Source organism: Schistocerca piceifrons, chromosome 2 (assembly GCF_021461385.2).
Source record: "Schistocerca piceifrons isolate TAMUIC-IGC-003096 chromosome 2, iqSchPice1.1, whole genome shotgun sequence".
Classification (NCBI taxonomy): domain Eukaryota; kingdom Metazoa; phylum Arthropoda; class Insecta; order Orthoptera; family Acrididae; genus Schistocerca; species Schistocerca piceifrons.
Window position 1 is genome coordinate 250,679,155 of NC_060139.1, and position 15,205 is coordinate 250,694,359.

Below are 15,205 nucleotides of genomic sequence, written 5' to 3' on the forward strand. Positions count from 1 at the left end.
ACGATCCTACTGCTGCCAACACACATTTCGCGCAAGAATCACGAAGATAAGACACTAGAAACTGGGGCTCATACGGAGCCATATAGACGGTCATTTCTTCATCGCACTATTGCGCGTGGAACAGGAACGGATACGACTTGGATTGGTACAGGGCACACTCCGCCGAGCGTCTTACGGTGGGTTGCGGAGTATCTATGCAGATGTAAATCAGCCATCTGATCTCAAACCATTATGGACTTACGTCTTCCATTTAATGTTCCTGTTTTAAACGAAGCTTAATGCATATTGTCTGATAGTTCTTCGTTTAATGACGTTGACGCCCAACAGGCACCGCATCGCACTCTGGAGTTAGTCAGTGACGCTCCTTGACAAGAAGTACTTTTTATTTTTCGGAGCATGCTGCCACATAGCTTTTGCACCTGAAATATTGGAAGGTGTAATAATAATGTCCCAGGTGCACTCCCGGAAAGAGATGAGACAGAGTTTAACAAGTACACACGAAATGTTCCCCACAAGAGGAGTTGAACACCAGCATAACGAAAGTTAGGGTCATTCAACTAAGCTGTACAGTTCAAAGCTTTCCGCATTTTCTTTTATTTATTACACATCCATGTGGACCATTATTGTGAATGTACATTAGTATAACCGTTTTTCTTGGTAAATATGTATTGTTTTATCAGGTGGGCTACAACCTTGAGGACTCCATTACTATGGATTTATGGAACAAAAAGTACATTTAATGTAATATAATCTACTATTTTGGTATCGTAATACTACTTCTGCCCAGATGAATTGTGGGAAAGTTCTCACTAAACGACATATAGCCTGGTTTCATAGCTACAGAGATACTGCTAGCAACTTTATTTTTTAAATGGAACTGTAATCACTTCTGCTGCTAACATCGTAGTTGTAAAACAGACGACTGCAACGGCATCCCATTCTTCAAAATCTGATTATTAGTTTCGAAGTAATTCAGAATTCATTACTTAGGACTTATCCGATCTGAACATGAAGCAAACTGCTTTCTTAATCAGAAGTTCATGATTTAATACCCAAATAAGGAAATACGGCATGTCGGATCAAGAGTAAACAGTCTTGTGCAGTCGTGATTTCGGTATGAACGGGATATAGAGGAAATGTAGCTTCCAATCGGGCAATATGTGGAAGGTCTCTTGTAACTGTGTTCGGGGAGGGAGGTGTATTGGGCAGTCAAGTGTTCAAGCATATTCTCCACACCTGCACTAGCGATTTTAGTGCCAGCCTTGCCACCGAACTTAGTACTTAGGACCTCACTATGCCAAACACAAGACGAGACAGAAGTGTTGCGATTTCGCGACCCTGTCGATTGAAGAACGCCGAGGAATCTCGAGGTCCACGTCATGAATATACTGCTGAGCACCGACTGTGCTGTTGGAATGAAAAGCTTCGATCCTCGAAAGCTACCGGACGCCCTCGGAACATTTTTGGGAGGTGATCACGCAGCAGAAGAAGCCCTCTAGTACCGTGAGGCCTCTCCACGGTGAAATCGGTCTAGCCTACTTCGACGACGACAAAAGGAGAAATTATGGCCAAATCACTGGAGATAAAATTCCGAAGTCACGTCATCGATGATGAGTGAGTGTCACGAATTGACAGTCCTCAAACGAACTCAACAGAGGGTGGACTGCCGGGCAGGGTATCTGACACAGTGGACGACACTGTGTGTTCTCTCATCAAGCGTTAGGGCAACCACAAAGCACTTGGTCCAGATTGTATTAGGGTTCCTTTACTCAAACACCTCCGTCCCCAAATTATCACCTTACTGAGTCGCTTCTAGAACCGCTGTCTTTCTTTACCCTACTACACCTCTGTACGAAAGGCGGCTGAAGTCGGTAGTTTCTCTTCCCAAACTTATTCCCTGAAATATATAGACCCATCTCCCTCCTTGATTTCCTAGGAAACATTCTGAACTTCATTATGTGCAGTCGCTCCAAAAATTCTTTATGGAGCCTAACATGTTCCTCCCAGAACAGTTCCGATTCCGTACCCAGAACTCTACAGTTCCTGTTGGAACAGCAAGTTCCCTTGCCGATCTAGGAATGGTAGAACGATGGGTTCGATGACGGTTTGGATGTACCGTGCACTATTCAGTGTCCCCTCGGCGATCACCAGTGGTGTACGGCCAGTGTAGGAGATCCCTCCCCACACCATGATGCCGGGTGTTGGCCCTGTGTGCCTCGTTCGTATGCAGTCCTGATTGTAGCGCTCACCTGCACGGCGCCAAACACGCATACAACCATCATTGGCACCAAGGCAGAAGCGACTCTCATCGCTGAAGACGACACGTCTCCATTTGTCCCTCCATTCACGCCTGTTGCGACACCACTGGAGGCGGGCTGCACGATGTTGGGGCGTGAGCGGAAGACGGCCTAACGGTGTGCGGGACCGTAGCCCAGCTTCATGGAGACGGTTGCGAATGGTCCTCGCCGATACCCCAGGAGCAACAGTGTCCCTAATTTGCTGGGAAGTGGCGGTGCGGTCCCCTACGGCACTGCGTAGGATCCTACGGTCTTGGCGTGCATCCGTGCGTCGCTGCGGTCCGGTCCCAGGTCGACGGGCACGTGCACCTTCCGCCGACCACTGGCGACAACATCGATGTACTGTGGAGACCTCACGCCCCACGTGTTGAGCAATTCGGCGGTACGTCCACCCGGCCTCCCGCATGCCCACTATACGCCCTCGCTCAAAGTCCGTCAACTGCACATACGGTTCACGTCCACGCTGTCGCGGCATGCTACCAGTGTTTAAAGACTGCGATGGAGCTCCGTATGCCACGGCAAACTGGCTGACACTGACGGCGGCGGTGCACAAATGCTGCGCAGCTAGCGCCATTCGACGGCCAACACCGCGGTTCCTGGTGTGTCCGCTGTGCCGTGCGTGTGATCATTGCTTGTACAGCCCTCTCGCAGTGTCCGGAGCAAGTATGGTGGGTCTGACACACCGGTGTCAATGTGTTCTTTTTTCCATTTCCAGGAGTGTATTATACGAGAACAGACCTGTGATTACATTTTGACACAATGTGGATGCATAGATCCTGAGAAATCATTACCCAGAACAACTACCTATGGCCGTAATAATGGCCTTGATGCGCCTGGGCATTGAGTCAAACAGAGCTTGGTTCAAATGGCTCTGAGCACTATGGGACTTAACATCAGAGGTCATAAGTCCCCTAGAACTTAGAAATACTTAAACCTAACTAACCTAAGGACATCACACACATCCATGCCCGAAGCAGGATTCGAAGCTGCGACCGTTGCGGTCGCGCGGTTCCAGACTGTACAAACAGAGCTTGGATGGCGTGTACAGGTACAGCTGCCCATGCAGCTTCAACACGATACCACAGTTCATCAAGAGTAGTGACTGGCGTATTGTGACGAGCCAGTTGCTCGGCCACCATTGACCAGACGTTTTCAATTGGTGAGAGATCTGGAGAATGTAGAGGTCAGGGCAGCAGTCGAACATTTTCTGTATCCAGAAAGGCCCGTACACAACCTGCAACATGCGGTCGTGCATTATCCTGCTAAAATGTAGGGTTTCGCGGGGATCGAATGAAGGGTAAAGCCACGGGTCGTAACACATCTGAAATGTAGCGTCCACTGTTTAAAGTGCAGTCACTGCGAACAAGAGGTGACCGAGACGTGTAACCAATGGCACCCCATACCATCACGCCGGGTAATACGTCAGTATGGCGATGACGAATACACGCTTCCAATGTGCGTTCACCACGATGTCGCCAAACACGGATGCGACCATCATGATGCTGTAAACAGAACCTGGATTCATCCGAAAAAATGACGTTTTGCCATTCGTGCACCCAGGTTCATCGTTGAGTACACCATCGCAGGCGCTCCTGTCTGTGATGCAGTGTCAGGGGTAACCGCAGCCATGGTCTCCGAGCTGATAGTCCATGCTGCTGGAAACGTCGTCGAATTGTTCGTGCAGATGGTTGTTGTCTTGCAAACGTCCCCATCCGTTGACTCAGGGATCGAGACGTGGCTGCACGATTCGTTACAGATGCCTGTCATCTCGACTGATAGTGATACGAGGCCGTTGGGATCCAGCACAGCGTTCCGTATTACCCTCCTGAACCCACCGATTCCATATTCTGCTAACAGTCATTGGATCTCGACCAACGCGAGCAGCAATGTCGCGATACGATACACCGCAATCGCGATAGGTTACAATCCGGAAACGTGATGGTACGCATTTCTCCTCCTTACACAATGCATTACAACAACGTTTCACCAGGCAACGCTGGTCAACTGCTGTTTCCTAATGTCAGCACGTTGTAGGTGTCGTCACCGGCGCCAACCTAATGTGAATACTCTGAAAAGCTAATCATTTGCATATCACAGGATCTTCTTCCTGTCGGTTAAATTTCGTGTCTATAGCACGTCATCTTTGTGGTGTAGCAATTTTAATGGCCAGTAGTGTAGCTGTCTGAATAGTCATTCCACCGCCCTCACCAAAAATTTGGCACGCGAACAGCGCTCTTTCAACATAGAACAGTCTAAATCCTTTCACCCAGTCTCCCTTTGTAGTTAAGTCTTCACATTCAGCATCTCCTTCTCACTGCCACTGTAACATTGACGTTTTCTCCTATCTATCTCTCCCACTGTCACTGTCTTCATCTGTATCTCTCATTCGTCCTTATCACTGTCTAATTACTGCTACATTAAAAAATGGTTCAAATGGCTCTGAGCACTATGGGACTTAATTTCTGAGATCATCAGTCCCTTAGAACTTAGAACTACTTAAACCTAACTAACCTAAGGACATCACACACATCCATGCCCGAGGCAGGATTCGAACCTGCGACCGTAGCGGTCGCGCGGTTCCAGACTGTAGCGCCTAGATCCGCTCGGCCACTTCGTCCGGCTGCTACATTCACTGTCTCTCCATCCCACTGCCATTGTTTCTGTTCTACTCTTTTTCTCTCCCACTGGCATTGTCTCCTCTCTCTTCTACCGTCAGTATTTCTGTGCTACGGTCTTTCAGTGCAAATAAGCGAAACTATGTTCGCATGCCAAAATTTGTAGCAAGGAAGGTAGAAAGCGAGTAGAGGCAGTTTCCTGTCAGAGTCCTTTAAAGAGGAACGTATCCGCCTTTTTTATGCTCCACGCGAACATGCGAGGGCTCCCAGTCAGTAATGCAACACATTTTTTTCCTGAAAGCAGGTTGATTTTATTCGGGATTCCAGTACACCATATTACTCCCAACTCTTTTGACTACAAAACTCTATTTTTCAACATAATCTCCTTTCAATGCGACAGCAATTCGCCACCTTACTAGGAAGGTCTGTATGCCTGCATAGTACCACTCTACTTTTCGACGTCGGAACCAACGTCTTTCTGCATCAATAACATCTCCATCATCAACGCACTGCTTCCCGCGAAGCGCATCCTTCATTGGGCTAAACAGATGGATGTCGGAAGGTGCGAGAAAGGAGTTGTAGGGTGGTTCAGGGAGAACAGTCCAATGAACTTTTGTGAGGACCTCTGGGATGCGCAGACTTGTGTGAGGCCTTGCGTTGTCACGAAGGAGAAGTTCGTTTGCATTTTTGTGGCGACAAACACGCCGAAGTAGTTTCCTCAATTTCATGTGGGTAGCACAATACACTTTAGAGCTGACCGTTGCAGCATGAAGGAGAACATCAAAGAGAATTACTCGTACCATTGATAAACGTGAATTTTCTCCTTTGATTTTGCATTTTTGTACTGCATTTCTTACAGACTAGATTCAGCTGGTGGAGTGCCGCAGATCGTGTTAAGTTCTGTAAATGACAGTTTAATCAGTAATAGCAAGACGTTGCTACGCCTGCTATGCGTCAATTAAACGCTATGTTTTAACTTATAATGTGGACATTCTAAGCCGTGAAAAACATTTCTGTTGTTTTTCAGTTGGTGAAGACAAGGTGGTAATTTGATCCGGGAATAATTTCTTTGTACGTCATTTTAAAGTACTCGTATTACGTTTCATTCAAGTCGATAAGGTCGAACATCAAATTAAAAAAAAAAAAAAACTGTTATCTTAAGAAAACGCGCTCAGCAATACTGTATGACCGTCTGCTAAACGTGAATGGCATGGCCAGGCTAGAGTGAGATATGCTCTCTTTTCCTAAAATCATGGTTGCCTTGACACACTGATCTGTAGCATAGCCCACCGTCTAGGTTAGGATGTAAGATGACAATATGGTCGTAAGCGGTGATTTCAAAAGAAAGTAAAAGCAAAAATGGTTCAAATGGCTCTGAGCACTATGGGACTTAACATCTGAGGTCATCAGTCCCCTAGAACTTAGAACTACTTAAACCTAACTAACCGAAGGACAGCACACACATCCACGCCCGACGCAGGATTCGAACCTGCGACCGTAGCGGTCGCGATGTTCCAGACTGAAGCGCATAGAACCGCTCGGCCACACCGGCCGGCAAAGTAAAAGCGAAATAAACGTTGTGGGAACAAGCTGTCGGTAGCCTAGACCGTTGTCTACATTCGTGCCATATTTGGACCACTTTTAGAAGTAAAAAGCAAAACTGTACGATAAATTCAGAAAAGCTTTATTAGACACTACGCAAATATCCAACGATTATTTTGGGGCACATAATGTGCATATATTACGCGAAAATTTAGAAAAAAATTGACGATATACGTACGTGAGAATGAGCTGGAGAACACGGGAGTCTTACAGGTTGATCGCACCTGGTGTGAGCTCAAAGATGTGCAAAAATATGAATGAGTATTGTGCAGGGGCCTACAACACGGGCATATTTCACGAAATGACTGTGTAGTATGACTTAACACAAAGGAAACGTTAAAAAAATATTTCCGCAGGCATTCGAGTCCTGTTTGGACGGAAAGGATTAAAGTAGTTAGTGATTTGTGATTCCTGTTCCAAAATGGTGGCGGGATTAATCACCATTTCATTGAAAGAAAGCGGTGGAGGTATCGAAGAAATAAACCGTAAGATACGTACGTCGCGAAAGACACAAGGACAAGAGCGTTTATCTGTGGTCTTTATCGACGAACGCTTGTACCGCGATAACTGCCTATGCTAGTAGAGCGCAGGTAGTGGTAAAGCGTTCTCATCGCTGTTTACTAACAGTATTATTCGTGAAGAATGTACTCACGTTGCAGTAGTTCACAAAGTTTGACAATTGGTACTGAAATATTGTTCGTTTCTCCACGAACGTACTTATTGGGTCTAACTTACCTGTCACTATTCACAGTAACCTCTAGGCGTTCAGTTTAAGATGTCTTAGTTGTCTCTTCTCCGTCTTACTGTATAAATGTAGATCAACGGTTCCAAACCGTCTATCCCGTCGATCCTTTCATAGGATATTCGCCTTCTTATCGACCGACCCCAAGATTAAATATTTAACAAAAACATTAAATCATTGCTTGCATTTCTGATGTTAGGCAGTAAGGAGACCTGCATAGCAACCCAACAAAGGAATTTACAGTTTCTACAGGGTGAGTCACCAAGAATAACTCCTAAAGTATGACAGGAGCTGAAAATTTTGTTGGGCAAAATGTTACATGGGACAACGGGGGCCATAATATGACGTTGGTTATTTGTTGCTAGGTGGGGTCACTTCAGAGATATGAAACTCAACTTTTTTTTTAATTTTTTATTTTTTTAGGTGGGATGATACAGTTTGGTACTTATTTTCTGATAGTGGCTGTCGAGACGAATCACGTGATGTGTAACAGTATGGTCTTAACGTCTTTGAAGGTCAACGAAAGTCACGAAGGTGGCATGAACGTCCAATTACAGAAGGTGTTCGAAGTGATGACGATTGGTAATAATTGCAGTGCTGCAATCTTCTTATCACGAATTGAGTGGTATTCCTTATCACTTCGGCACTTATGGAAGCACATGCTATGACAATTCTCTCTCGCATATCTTCAGGTGTAGTTGGAACATCTTTGTAAACAATGTCATTTACTAATCCCCACAAGAAAAAAAATCCAGAGGCGTCAAGTCTGGCGAACGAGCCGGCCACGACACATCTCATCCGCGTCCAATCCAACGATTTGGGAATTGTCTCTGCAACTCATTTCTAGCCATCAGCGAAAAACGTACCGGACACCGAGCGAGGTGGCGCAGTGGTTAGCACACTGGACTCGCATTCGGGAGGACGACGGTTCAAGCCCGTCTCCAACCATCCTGATTTAGGTTTTCCGTGATTTCCCTAAATCGTTTCAGGCAAATGCCGGGATGGTTCCTTTGAAAGGGCACGGCCGATTTCCTTCCCAATCCTTCCCTAACCCGAGCTTGCACTCCGTCTCTAATGACCTCGTTGTCAACGGGACGTTAAACATTAACTACCTACCTACCTACCTACCGTACCGGACACCCATCGTATTGATACCACATTCTGTTCCTTGTTCCTAAAGGTATTTCTTCCAATAACACACCTAATGTTTCTTGCAGGAATGTGATGTACTTCCTACCATTAAGATTTCCTTGGATGAAATAAGGGCCTATGGTTCTGTCCTCCAGAATCCCGCGTCATACATGTACCGACCACGGTTATTGGTGTGCAACTTGCTGCAGCCAACATGGATTTTCAGTTGCCCAATAATGCGTGTTATGCAAATTAACATTTCCATTGTTCGTGAATGCAGCCTCGTAAAAAAAAAAATCAAATTAGTAAAGGTGACATGCCTCTGAATCTGAAGTTGAACCAATCGGCAGAATTCAGTGCGACGCGTACAATCCGCACCAGTTAATTCTTGGTGAAGACTGATATGGTAAGGATGATATTTATGGCGATGCAGAACACGAACAACACTACTCTGGCTCGATCCAGATTCCCTTGCGATTTGACGAGACTTGCGAGAAACACAAGGATCTCGAATCACAGTGGCAAGGGTACCGATTTCCGTTTCCTCGTAGGTAACTTTCATTTGCCGGATATGATTCCGATGCGTTAAAGATCCAGTTGTTCTCAATTTATCGTACACATATTTTTAAATGTAGGGCGTGTAGAGTCAGTAAGTTGAGGATATCTTTCAGCGTATAAGTCTCTAGCTCTTACTGAATTTTGTTAGCATTCTCCGTAAACGAGAAGCATATAGACTTGTTCTTCGAAGGAATATATCATTCACATTCGCTTGATTAGACGATACTAGTCTTACCATTCTTATTAGTGTTGTATTGCGAAACCGTCGAGTGGTGTTTACATGTCAATGGCATGTTAGATGGATACGCCATATTCGGCGAATATTTACTATTTGAACGATATACGAGAGAGAATTATCATAGGATGTGCTTCGATTATAGCCGAAGTGGTAAGGAATACCACTCAGCCCATGATAAGAAGATTGCAGCACTGCATTGATACCAATGGTCATCACTTCGAACACCGGCTGTAAATGGACGTTCATGCCACCTTTATGACCTTCGTTGACCTTTAAGCGTTACACATCATTGGATTCGTCTCGATAGCCGCTATTAGAAAATAAGTATCAAACTATAGCATCCCACATAAAAAAACAAAGTTGACCTTCATATATCTGAAGTGACCCTACCTATCAACAAAAACCAACGTCATGTTGTGGCTCCCGTTGTCCCATGCAACAATTGTCCTGCAAACTTTTCAGCTACTATCATACTTTCGAAGTTATTCTACGTGACAATAGTTAGTGACTCACCCTGTATATCTTATAAAATCCACCCAATAACATTAACAGAAAAAGGGGATATTTTACACTGTTATTATAATCCTGAAACATAACAGAATTGTTTATGGATGGAAATAGCTTATAGTTCTTAAATCATAGGTATCATAATACATATTCAGTTGAAAACTGTAAGTTTTAGTCACAAGTCACCACGGTTTTTCAAATTCAAGCTGTTCTCCTGTTTTGTCAAAACTACGTTCGCCTGCCTAAACCAGCGCCAATCATATATGAGCCTGGGAATGCAGATAGGAACGGTTCGTCTTATGCTCTGAGCTTGGAATATTTAGTGGCAATATTGTTATTGCTCGAAAATTCACGGATGTTTTCATTTTCAAACAACTACTTAGCTTCGAGATATACACACATTTCAGACCGTTCATCTTCTAAGCTAGGCTTACTACCTTCCTTATCTATTTTTAAATCAAGTGGAATAGTAAACCCTTCTGGGACATGCATATTCCCTCCAAGACTTCGAAATGAGCTTTTTCTTTTAGTTTATCAACATACTTAATGTATGTCTGCAAATCATGGTCGAAAATCTTTTCATTTTCTTTTACTACTCGCGAGTCTGAAACACATTAAAAGTGAGTAGTGTCAGGGAAGATTGAAGTGGCTCCATTTTTACTTGAAAGACCATTATGAATGTTCAGGCGTGAACAATATGACGTTTTTTCCTTGCAAACGCTTGTGAACGGATAAAGACCTGCCAAATAGAGTTGATAGTTCTTGCAATGTTTTAACTCGCCACACGTGGTGGATCCACATTCCCAAGGAAACCTTCAGCTGAGTCGTACACGTCAACAAGCCTCTGCAAACTATCACCTCTCGAGAATCAGCTTATCTCATCGTGACATTCTTACCGTTTCCTTCAGATAACTTCACAAACAGCGGGGAACTGAAAGGATGAGCTTTAATTTTATTCATTGACCTGATGTACGTTTTTAGAGTATCATGAAGTTCTCCACTCAGATTTTTGACTACAGGATGCTGCCTGTCTCGGACAGAGTGAACTGTACCTACTCTAGGACTTCGAAATGAGCTTTTTCTATTAGTTGATCAACATACTTAATGTATGTCTGCAAATCATGGTCGAAAATCATTTCATTTTCTTTTACTACTCGCGAGTCTGAAACACATTAAAAGCGATTAGTGTCAGGGAAGATTGAAGTGGCTCCATTTTTAATTGAAAGACCATTATGAATGTTCAGGCGTGAAGAATATGACGTTTTTTCCTTGCAAACGCTTGTGAACGGGTAAAGACCTGCCAAAAAGAGTTGATAGTTCTTGCAATGTTTTAACTCGCCACACGTGGTGGATCCACATTCCCAAGGAAACCTTCAGCTGAGTCGTACACGTCAACAAGCCTCTGCAAACTATCACCTCTCGAGAATCAGCTTATCTCATGGTGACATTCTTACCGTTTTCTTAAGATAACTTCGCAAACAGCGGGGAACTGAAAGGATGAGCTTTAATTTTATTCATTGACCTGATGTACGTTTTTAGAGTATCATGAAGTTCTCCACTCAGTTTTTTGACTACAAGATGCTGCCTGTCTCGGACAGAGTCAACTGTACCTACTCTAGGAACCTTTCCTTCAGAAACACGAAAAATCCTCTGTAACGGCCTACCAGATCAGGTGCACCGTCAGTAGCTGCTGAGGTAATATTAACGTCGTGCTTGTTCAAATAATCTTGCAGACATAAAAAAATGGTCTCATCTTTTGAAACAGTTTCCATATACTTAGCAAATAGAAAATCATCAACAGTGCCATTCAGAGATGGGCTATGATACCTAACATAAGCCATAAGAATATTTGAACTATCGAAAGTTGATTCGTTAAGTTGAATAGTAAGTGTAAGTTTATAACGCTGGAGCTCAGAGATCAAAGTTCTTTCCATGCCATCGATCATTTCCTCAGTAAGTCGCTGCACAGTATTTGCACATAGTTGTATGCATTTTGAATCTAACTGAGAGTCTTTCTTCATAACATTTTCAGTTACATCTTTTATAGCTGGTTTTGCAATCTTTTCACCGGTACTACACGATTTGCCTTTCTTTGCTATTGTAAGAGAGATGTGTAGAATATCTCAAGTCCTCCTCATCTATCAACACTAACACATGACGTCAAACATGTGTTCAAATTTGGCCGAAATCTCAGTTTCTGTTTTAGTATCTTGACATACTCAAACTCTTTATTTTCCTTATCTGATGGATCCTTTCTATGTGGTCTTTCATTTTCGCCGCCTTCACAGCATCATTGCTGTACATATTTTCATATAAGAAGCAAATTAGCAATCGGTAGCACAAAACCATTTCTTCTTAGCAATAGTAGCCGACATAGTGAATATTAATATCAGATGTTTAATAAGAAAAACACAATACGTTTGCAGCACTACAAAACAACAGCAGTAAGAGAGACAACTTACTCCCGCAAGAGCTGTAAATAACTGCCTGTTCTCCCTCAGACTAGAGTGTTGCCAACTTTTGTAACAGCAGGTATTTATAACTCGAAGGATTTATAATCATATCTAAATTTTATGCGTTCAGTGCCATTAAAAAGAAAAAAGATAATCAAAGAGTATCTACGTTTAATGATTTCTATGTATTACAAAGTTTTTATTGGAATCTTCTATTTTTTTCAAGACTAATTGATATTCTTTGGTATTAATCGATCTCCTTTCCACCCTCGTGCATTAATCTACCACTGTAGAGCTTATCACCCTCTAGGGGTCGATATCGACCACTTTAGGGACCTCTAGTACAGACAGAAAGATACTGGCAGCGTTTTTCGTGTTGTCGACTGTTACTTGCGCTCCAAAGTTACGGTGTAAATCCTCAAGACGGCAAATTGTTAAGGAAAACGTAATGTAGCCTTAATATTCTGTATTTCAAGAACAATAATTTATCCTTGAGATAATGTTCAAAAGCATCTGATTTAGAAAGATTTCATTTTTTTTAATCAGAAAAAAGTTTTTTTTCAGCTTAGCTCAATATTCGTTTACCAATAATGTCTACATTGAGAATTAATTTCTCCCCTCCAAGTCCGAAGTTTGGATGTGGAAAATCGCTCTTGGACAAATCCCAGAAATGAGGGAATGACGAAATTGTTCGAAACCCAGCTAACTCACTTGGATCTTCTCGACGCCCATTATGTGGGTAGGTGCTTTCTTTAAGAAGTTACAGCTTCGTCAGAAGCGAAGTAATTACACTGAAGAGCCAAATAAACTGGTACACCTGCCTAATGTCGTGTACGGCTTGCGCAAGCACGCAGAAACGCCGCAACACGACGTGGCGTTGACTCCACTAACGTTTGAAGTAGTGCTGGAAGAAACCGACGCCGTGAATCGTGGAGGGATGTCCATATATCCCTAACAGTATGAGAAGGAGATCTCTTCTGAACAGCACGTTGAAAGGCATCCCAGATATGCTCAACAATGTTCATGTCTGGGGAGTTCGGTGGCCAGCGGAAGTGTTTTCACTTAGAGAAATGTTCCTGGAGCCACTCTCCAGCAATTCTAGGCGTGTGGGGTGTCGCATTGTACTGCTGGAATTGTCCAAGTCCGTAGGGATGCACAATGGACATGAACGGATGCAGGTGATCATATAGGATGATTACGTACGTGTCACATAGATGTATCAGGGTTTCCACATCACTCCAACTGCACACGCCCACACAACTTCAGAACCTCCACCAGCTCGAACGATTACCTGCTGAAATGACAAAAGTCAGTTTCATGGAGAATTTATTGAATGTACAGTACTGAATAGGTTAGTTTACGCTACAGAGGAAGGGGTATAGAGACAATCTCCTGAATACAAGGACTCAGGAAATTGTCTCTATACCTGTACAAGTCCACCCACTTGATACAATTTGAAACGAGACTCGTCCGACCAGGCAACATGTTACCAGTCATCAACAGTCCAATGTCAGTGTTGACGGGCCCAGGCGAGGCAAAAGCTTTGTGTCGTGCAGTCATCACGGGTACACAAGTGGGCCTGCGGCTCCGAAAGCCCACATGCATGATGTTTCGTTGAATGGTTCGCACGCTGACACTTGTTGGTGGCCCAGCATTTAAATCTGCAGCAATTTGCAGAAGGGTTGCACTTCTGTCACGTTGAACGATTCTCTTCAGTCGTCGTTGGTCTCGTTCTTGCAGGATCTTTTTCCGGCCGCAGCAATGTTGGAGATTTGATGTTTTACTGGATTCCTGATATTCACGGTTCACTCGTGGAAAGGTCGTACGGGGAAAATCCCCACTTCATCGCTACCTTGGAGATGCTGTGTCCTATCGCTCGTGAGCCGACTATAGCACCACGTTCAGACTCTCTTAAATCTTGAAAACTGCCATTGCAGCAGCAGTGACCGATCTAACAACTGCGCCAGACACTTATCTTATAGAGACGTTGTCGACTGCAGCGCCATATTCTGGCTGTTTACATATCTCAGTATTTGAATACGCATAAGTATACCAGTTTCTTTGGCGCTTCTGTGTACAAATGAAACTTCTTTTAATGTGGATTACAAAGGTCTCTCTATCTCTTTGTCTTGTATTTGTCATGCAATTACCTTCGAGTCCACTGATAAATGGTGTAGAGGCACCACCATTTAGGAGAGGGAAATTTAATTATGTGCAATATTCGGAGCATGAGTTACAGCCAGGTGCAGGCTGGATTGCAGTAAGTTACGCATATCAGCAGTTGCGAAGGCAGATGGAGGCCACAGGGGCAAAGAACTGCTGGAGAGGGCACACACAGCAGTTTCCATGGCGCAAGTCACAGGCAGAAGGGGGCCACTGGCCAACCTAATTGTTACACGTACGTGATGCGAACCAGTGCGCTTGGCAAAACAGAAGCGCACAGCCAAGTATAAATATGTGCAGTTTTCTAATGAGATTCATTCAAGTGTGACAGCTCTCCTGGATGGTGGGGCGTGTTACACTGCTGGGCTATAAGCAGCAACAGATGGGGTGACAGAGTCCCAGTCCACGGTGGGTCGTTGGTTCGACCCTCTGAGGCCGACGCTGGGTCCGCAGCCAGCCAGCGGCGGGCCACTCTTCGGTTCACTACCGCAGGCAGTTGTCTCAGCTCCAGACACACACTGCACACTTCCGAGGCGAGGGCCGCAGATACGGACACTGGATCGCGGGCGGTCTTAGCCGCCACATTCTCAGCTACGCCAGCGAGGAAGAAGCAGCAGCGTGGCCAGCCTACAGCTCCTGGAGGAGCAGTGCAGCCGGGGATGGTGGCCACTGAGTCGGCCTGCTAGCGCAGCCATCCTGACATCATCGGAACTCAGCGCGCTGGCCAAGGCCGGCACAACACAGCGCTGCATTGCACAGGCCGCTGGGGTGCTTCCTCAGCACTGCGGGCCCTGTGACACAGACCGAGGTGAACGAAGCGTTGTAGTGGAAACAAATAAATCATTTGGAAAGTTCTCGCTGAGTTTCAATACGCCACATTTGGCGTCAGGTACCACAAC